Source organism: Ipomoea triloba, chromosome 13 (genome assembly GCF_003576645.1).
Source record: "Ipomoea triloba cultivar NCNSP0323 chromosome 13, ASM357664v1".
In the NCBI taxonomy this organism is placed as follows: domain Eukaryota; kingdom Viridiplantae; phylum Streptophyta; class Magnoliopsida; order Solanales; family Convolvulaceae; genus Ipomoea; species Ipomoea triloba.
In genome coordinates this window covers 6,733,704-6,743,110 of record NC_044928.1, presented here as the reverse complement: position 1 = coordinate 6,743,110, position 9,407 = coordinate 6,733,704, and positions in this window count along the sequence as shown.

Genomic DNA, 9,407 nt, shown 5'->3' with positions numbered 1-9,407 from the left:
TTACTTATAAAGGTAAATGTAATACTTTTAAGGGAAAATGCAATACTTTTACATTTTGATTTTAAAATATTACATTTTTTCTCAAAAGTATTATATTTTCCCTTATAAGGGGCACTTGCCAACATTACTTATTATGGAAAATATAATACTTTTACATCAAAATTTAAAAGTATTACATTTTCTCTTATAAGTAACAAAAATTGTATTCCTAATTAGTATTACATTTGAGCATATAAGTATCGCATTTGCGCATATAAGTATGACATTTGTGTTTTGTTTTGATCCGACCCGACACGTCTCACGAATAAAGATCCGTGAGACGGCCTCACATAAGTGTCACCCTATATTATATAGTGTAACTCAATCAAGTTGGTTGATTCACTGTTGTCTAGGTGATTATAAGATTCCAAGTTCAACTCCTAATAAAAGTGTCGACTTTCTTTGTTTGAATTGGTGGTCTTTTGCTAGTTAGCATCACAAAACAAGATTTATCTAATAATGTATGTGTAAAGTAAGATAATATTCATAAAATATAGATAAGATGACACATATCTCTTTTATTTAATTTAACCAGAGATCTTAAATTTGTGGGTAAATAAAAAATTACATAATAAATAAACAAATATAAGCAAAATAAAATTTGGGGTGTGCGCATATATTGGATGGCGGCTAACCGGTAAGGCGGTCAATAATTCAATATTCAATCTCTGGAAATGATATGATGTAGCTTGAACACATTCTTGACCGGTAGATGTCCTTAGTCCACCTAACATGTGAGAAAGGTGACAAAATCCTCTTATTTTTTTCTCTTTGATTTTCATGTTGTTTATCTCTTTTGATGCATTCTGATACAAACAAATAAATTTTGACATTAATCTTTTAATTTAGTGGTCAAGAAAAGTATTTAAATGTTATTTGTAATTGTAAAAAAAATAGTATTTAATTTCCATCATAGATTCTGATTTTATTAGAAGAACAAGTATTTTTTTAAAAAAAATCTTGGTTGGCTCTTCTTTTTATTATGAATTAATTGGTACAAATACTGAAATTTTAACTAATAATAAGGCCCACGTTTACATTTAATCATAATGTGGACTTATGTTACTGATTCAAGCTAGTACAAGCTAGATAGGCTCTATAAGGCTAAATACAATTAAATTAAAAAAATAACTGGAATAATAAACTAGTACAAGTATTTATATCTTGTAAGAGCATCCTTATTAATGGAGTTTTTTTTTTTTTAAAGATTTTTGAGAAGTTTTTGTAAGTGTGATTAAGAAAGAGAAAATGGGTGGGGAGGAAAACAAAAATAAAACAAATTTGATTAAAAAAAACAAATAAACAAACTGTCAGGCGCATTTGTGCCTTCCACGCGGTACTTGTGCGTGTGAAATTAATCTGCTGTGGATCTCACTTCTGCAAAAAAAAATCCCCATTTCTTGCCAATGAACCCTTATCCCTCTCTCTCCTCCTTATCTCTCCTCATGTGGTAAATTTGGCCAAAAAACCGTGAAAAATTCAAAGATGTAGATGCTCTAAGTGGCTTGACGTGGTACTCTTCAGTTGACTATTGTGGTCAATAAAATGGTGTGATAGTCTACTTAGATAATTATGGCGATTTGTGTTTTCTTTCGCAAATGTAACTAGACTAAATTGGTTGTTATAAGCCCACTGAATTGATTGGCATATTTCTTGACTAATCGATCAATCATTTAGAAAACTAATAATGGAATAGAGTAAATTGCACTTTTAGTCCTATGACTATAGGACTCTTGTTAATTACAACACTTGACTTTAAAAACTAACAAATTGATCCTTTAAATATGCTTTTTTTAACAGATTTGGTCCTCCCGGTCAAATCACCGACCAAATTTGGCAGGAAAAACTTAACCAATATTTAATTATTAAATCATGGGGTAAATATGTCATTTCACGTGGTTTCTTCTTCTTCAGTGTTGCTATGGAGATGGGAGGCTATCGTTGCTTGAAATTGGTAACCACCGCCATAGCTTTCGACGTTCTCAAGGATTACCCAGGCCTCGTAGAATTGCCATCTTCCTCTGTTTCTGACCAAAGCTTCGTCGAACTATCGCCTCACGCCGGAGCTTCGCCACTGCTCCAGCTGCCACCCTTGCCCTCGTTGCTCTGCTCTGCCGGAAGGAACAGAGGTCGCCGGCTACGTACCTCTCGCCTATCGTGCTTCGATGGTCCGTTGGAGGAGAAGACGGAGGTCCATGCTGCTGCTTGCCGCCATGGACGGGAGGGAGACGAGAAGGAGAGAGGGACGAAGAGAGACGAAGAACAAGCTTGAAATTGCTCTGTACCGGCGGCGGCAAGATCACACAGCTCATCTTTCCGGTCAACGACGATAAGCGAGAAGATGTCTAGTGCACTGTTTCTGCGCTTGGTCCAAGGCATTCTTGGTTCGCCGCCATTGTAGTATTCCTGGTTATTACCACCGGCGGCGACGACGAACTCCTTGTCGCCGTTGTAGAAGCAGCGGTGGCGGCGAACTTCTTCATCATTATTGTTGTTGTCCTCACGCCAGTGACATAGGCAACAAGGTTATAGTTCTTGGGATGCTTCCCTTTTTTTTTTCTTTTTCTTTTTTCGGCTGTTGCTGCAAGAAAGGAGAAGAAGAACGTTTTTTTTTTTTCCGATCGTCACTGCAAGAAAGAAGAAGAAGAACGGCGAAGAAGGGAGGAGAATGAAGAAGTAGAGCTTGAAATGACCCATTTGCCCTCACATATAAATAATTACAAATGGGTTATGTTTTTCCGGTCAAATTTGACTGGTGATTTGGCCGGAATGATCAAATCTATTAAAAAAGCATAGTTAAAGGAACTAATTTGTTAGTTTTTAAAGTCAAGTGTTGTAATTAACAGGAGTCCTATAGTTATAGGACCAAAAGTGCAATTTTCTCTAATGGAATATGAGATATTGGACCTATTATTTAGGTTATTAGGGTAATGAGACTACTCTAAAAAGTCTATAAAGTCATTAGAGCATCCCCAAGAGTGTTATTGGGAAAGTGTTTTAAGAACAAAAAATTTAGGGTGGGTTTTTAACTGATGGAGGTGGGGTTTTATGCAAGTTTTTTTCTCCTGCAAAATAATTTTTTTTGGAACTCATTGAATGAAAAAATGAGAAAAAGTTGTTGCACAGCTTGCTTGCATGTGTGGGGAATTGCAGCGCCCAGTTTAGTGCGGTAGCATAAATAATGAACATATTTTTTTGTTCGACAACAAATTCTTTTTTTTTTCCTCTCATTTTCTCTCTCTCAGTTGGCCTGCAAAAAAAAAAAAAAATGAACACAAAAAACCGACTCTTTGATTACTCTTAGCCTCTTAGGTGCATGCTATGTCAATGGAGGGTAAAAAAGGACATAGAGTGTAAATATAGTAATATTTCTTCCCCCAAAAATTTAGTATTCCGTAATCTATTTTTTTAATGATGAGCGAAACTCACAATCTTTTCAACTGTTAATAAATCCCGCCTTGTGATCCTAACTGACAAAGGACCATAAGAAAGTAAACCAACCTAGGTTACCCATAGCTGATTCGAACTCGTGACCTTGTTGTCTGGGTCATTCCAATAAAAATAGGGGCCGAGTCCTGTACAATATCTTAGGGTGTGTTTGGTAACTTGTAAAATGACTTCCGGAAAATGTTTTCCGAGTTTTCGGTGTTTGGCAACGTTCGGAAAATGTGGTCAACGGAAAACATTTTCCGTTGACCAAGGAAAATCAATTCATTTTTCCGGAAAATGACTTACGGAAAAAATCTCCGTAAGTCATTTTCCAGAATCGCCAAAATGACTGTTTCGCATGTTTTTTGCCAAAATCAAGCCATATCACCATAACCGTGGACCTCCTAGGGAAACCTCCGGAAACTTGTTCTACGTTTTTTTTTTTAAAATTTTTTAAAAAAATTTTTTAAATTCTATTTTTTAATAAATAAAATTATTTTAATATTATTATAACTTTTTAGTAATAATAACTCTTTCTTTTTTGTTTATTTTGTTTATTATTTTTACTTGTTTTTAAATTTGATTTTTTGTGTTTAATAGTACTTTTAGTGTAGTTTTTAAATATATAAATTTTGTATATTAATGTTAAACTTAATATTATGAAAATTGAATTAAAAATAACTCCAGTCAAATCTCGTTAACCGAACCAGACACATAAAATGGGACTGAGGGAGTACATGTTAGTAATATAATCGGATTTTTTCGAAAAATTTTTGTGAAAATATTTAAATTACACAAGTTTTGCTTGTTTAATGGTTCAATTGCACATTTTTTAAATTGAATGACCCAATTGCACAAAAGTAAGAAGTTCAGTAGTCTATTTGATAATTTTTCCATTAAAATTTTATGTAAGTAACAATCAGAGTGACCTGAGGTTTCCTTTATTGCCAATGACGACTGACGAGCCATTGAGTAATTGACCAAGCACCGATCGAAGAACGGTCCTTCACTTCCTATTTTCTCAAATCGCATTTTTCATAACTGACAGAAGTTCACTTCAATTCACAATTTGTGAGAATTCTTTTGTAGTTCTTCACATATGTATATATATTAACCTTTTCATTATTTTTTTCTTTACAATTGGACCCCACTTTTTGGGGCACCGTGAAGCTACCTGGACAGACATGTCTAGGGCCACTCTGGCTTGTTGTTACAAGCGTGGATATCTTGTTATCTTGATTGGGTTACCCAAGTTTTAATAATATTTATTTTCATAGGGTGTGGTGTGTTTGGTAACTCGAAAAATAATTTCCGAAAATCATTTTCCGAGCTTTTGGTGTTTGGCAACGTCCGGAAAATGTGGTCAACGGAAAATATTTTCCGTTGACCATGGAAAATGAGTCCTTTTTTCCGGAAAATGACTTTCGGACAAAAAATCCGGAAGTCATTTTCCGGAAACGGAAAATGGCTTCGTGCGACCTTTTTTTGTAAAAAAAAAAAAATTATTTTTAATAAATATTATTAGTTTATATATTTTTATATTTTAAATAAAATAATAAAAATATAATTATACATTTCTACTCATTTTCTGGAAAATGAACCAACACAGACAGTTTTCCAGAGTACATCCAAACACCGAAAATGAACTCATTTTCCAGAAAATGACTCATTTTCTAGAAAACATTTTCCAGAAGTCATTTTCCTGCTTTCCAAACACACCCACGAGTATAATTATATGATTAGAATCATATTTGTGTGAGACTATTTCACGGATCCTTATTCGTTAGACTATTCGTGAGACATGTTGAGTTAGATCGAGTCAATATGAAAATGTAATACTTATACTGAAAGGTAAAAACTTGTGCGAGATCGTCTCACGATATTTGATTAATGAAGTTAAAGATCCGGCTCATTAATCAAATGTAAAAGTATTACATTTTTTTTCAAAAATATTACACTTCCCCATATAAGTAATAAACATTTTATTCTTTATTAGTATTATATTTTCCAATACAAGTATTATATTTGATCTTGACCCGACCCATATTATGAACAATGATTCGTGAGACGGTCTCACACACAAATTTTTGCCATATAATTATATTTGCCCGTTTGGGATGTTGTAGTTGAAATATTATATTCATATTAATTAAATTAGAAGAGAGAGAAAAAAAATCAAACCAAATATTTAGTAAAAGAATTTTAAAATATTTATGATAAAAACCTTAAATATTTAGCATCCAACTTCTGTACGTGTATTGTAGGGACTAAAATTGACAATTCTTCCCGTGCAAAATTTGTTTTGCAGAACAATATTTAAAGAGAATTCAAAATATGAAAGAAAAAAGTTCACTTTTTATTTAAAGATTATAGATAAAAGGATCAAATAGGTCCATTTACTAATTTTTCAATGTAGGAAGCGTTATTTTTGTATCAAAATTTTACACAATGAGACTAATTGATCAACAAAATAACCAAATCTCAGTTGAATCCTATTCAAGAAATATCTCTCATGAGGACATTGCATATACATGAGTTCAAACTAGCTCATGACATTCTCTTTAATTTTCATTGAGAACAAACTAATTAAATTCTTTCTTTTTTTCAACTTCTATAATATTATTAGACCAAATCCTATCCTTCTGTTATTGAGAAAATATAAAATGCAGATTGACATCAATTCATCTTGTAGCGCATACAATTCAAAAAATTACGGAGAAAGCTAAGATTTAGATTTATACTGAGTTCTATGGCGATAAATTCAAAGTCCTACCCGTTCACTTTTGAATTATACCCATGTAAGAATCAGACACGACTTGTAGCGTGTACAATTCAACAAGTTTAGGAGAAAGATTTAGATTTAGATTGAGTTCTATGGTGATAAATCTAAAGTCTCACCCGTTCACTTTTGAATTACACCCAATGTAAGAATCAGACACGACTTGTAGCGTGTACAATTCAACAAGTTATGGAGAAAGATTTAGATTTCTACTGAGTTCTATGGCGATAAATTCAAAGTCTCATCCGTTCACTTTTGAATTACACCCAATGTAAGAATCAGACACGACTATCAATATAGGATTTTTCAAATTGCATATAATAGTGGAAAAAAGTAAAGTAAAAATGGACTAACTCGGGTAGATTTGAAAGACAAAAATAGGAATAGAAGTCTTTGTAGTTGCTTGTTTAGCTATTTAAATGACATGAGAATTGTAGTGGAATATTCTCATTTCTCTATGTTTAGCTACTTTCAAAGCAAGGAATCAATCTTCTTTTACTCTTTTATAAATAAATACAAAGAAAGACATATGTAATTTTTTGGTTTGTGTATATATTTAAGGGAAATTCATTAAGTTTTAAACTAAAATTGGAAAATTAAAAATGGCCAAATATAGTTAAAATATTTTTTTTTTAACTTTTGTAAGTTGATGGTCAAATTATTAGGTATAATATGTCAATAAGAGTAGGTGGTAATAATACATGAATTTTATTTATAGTATTGATGTTTTTCTGTAAATTACTACATTGGAATGTTTCCTAAAAAGGGTTCGAATACAACAATATTTATAACTCATTATTTAAAATACTTTACAATAAAAAAACTAAAATAAATTTTTTTTATTATATGTAAAAATGGAACTGCACAATTTTGCCGATATATTAAATATATTTTTATAATTTCCTTGTATAATATAGAGCTCGGATTGCATAAATTAAATTTTGACGATAGCTCAATAATAGCACTTTTAATTGGGTCCACCATATTATGAGGGTATAATGAACTCAACTCTTAAAATTACTCATTCAAGTAACCAAAAACATTGTTCCTGGCCTACGTGTATAAACGTAATGACAAAATATAGAGGTGTCAATAAGTTACGAATTAAGTTCACATTATCGTCATTATCGATAAATTAAATACATTTATTATGTGTGAAAACGGAAATGCATAATTTCGAAATACATTTATTATGTGTGAAAACGGAAATGCATAATTTCGTCAATATATTAATATGTGTGAAAACGGAAATGCATAATTTCGTCAATATATTAAATATATTTTTATAATTTCCTTGAATGTAGAGCTCGGATTGCACAAATTAGATTTTAAGGTCAATAATATTACTTTTAATTTTGTCCACCATATTATGAGGGTATAGTGAACTCAACTACTCCTTATAATTGTTGACACTTTCATTTTTAATCCCCATGTTGACAATAAGATTACTCATTCAAGTAACCAAAAACATTGTTCCTGAACTTCGTGTATAAACGTAATGACAAAATATAGAGGTGTCAATAAGTTACGAATTAAGTTCACATTATCCTCATTGTCGATAAATCAAATACATTTATTATGTGTGAAAACGGAAATGCATAATTTCGTCAATATATTAAATATATTTTTATAATTTCCTTGAATGTAGAGCTCGGATTGCACAAATTAGATTTTGACGATAGGTCAATAATATCACTTTTAATTTTGTCCACCTTATTATGAGGGTATAGTGAACTCAACTATACTCCTTATAATTGTTGACACTTTCTTTTTTAGTCCCCATGTTGACAATAAGATTACTCATTCAAGTAACCAAAAACATTGTTCTTGAACTTCGTGTATAAACTTAATGACAAAATATAGAGGTGTCAATAAGTTACGAATTAAGTTCACATTATCCTCATTGTCGATAAATTAAATACATTTATTATGTGTGAAAACGGAAATGTCGATAAATTAAATACATTTATTATGTGTGAAAACGGAAATGCCGATAAATTAAATACATTTATTATGTGTGAAAACGGAAATGCATAATTTCGTCAATATATTAAATATATTTTTATAATTTCCTTTAATGTAGAGCTCGAATTGCACAAATTAGATTCTGACGATAGGTCAATAATATCACTTTTAATTTTGTCCACCATATTATAAGGGCATAGTAAACTCAATTACTCCTTATAATTGTTGATATTTTCATTTTTAGTCCCCATGTTGACATTAAAATTACTCATTCAAGTAACCAAATATATTGTTCCTGGCCTTCGTGTATAAACATAATGACAAAATATAGATGTGTCAATACGATACGAATTAAGTTCACATTATCCTCATTTTCGATAAATTAAATACATTTATTGTGTGTAAAAACGGAAATGCATAATTTTGTTAATATATTAACTATATTTTTATAATTTCCTTTAATGTAGAGCTCAGATTGCACAAATTAGATTTTGACGATAGGTCAATAATAGCACTTTTAATTTTGTCCACCATATTATGAGGGTATAGTGAACTCAACTACTCCTTATAATTGTTGACACTTTCATTTTTAGTCTCCATGTTGAGTGTTGACAATAAGATTACTCATTCATGTAACCGAAAACATTATTCCTGGCCTTCATGTATAAACGTAATCACAAAATATAGAGGTGTCAATAAGTTACGAATAAAGTTCGCATCATCCTCATTATCGATAAATTAAATACATTTATTATGTGTGAAAACGGAAATGCATAATTTCGTCAATATATTAAATATATTTTTATAATTTCCTTTAATGTAGAGCTCGAATTGCACAAATTAGATTCTGACGATAGGTCAATAATATCACTTTTAATTTTGTCCACCATATTATAAGGGCATAGTAAACTCAATTACTCCTTATAATTGTTGATATTTTCATTTTTAGTCCCCATGTTGACATTAAAATTACTCATTCAAGTAACCAAATATATTGTTCCTGGCCTTCGTGTATAAACATAATGACAAAATATAGATGTGTCAATACGATACGAATTAAGTTCACATTATCCTCATTTTCGATAAATTAAATACATTTATTGTGTGTAAAAACGGAAATGCATAATTTTGTTAATATATTAACTATATTTTTATAATTTCCTTTAATGTAGAGCTCAGATTGCACAAATTAGAT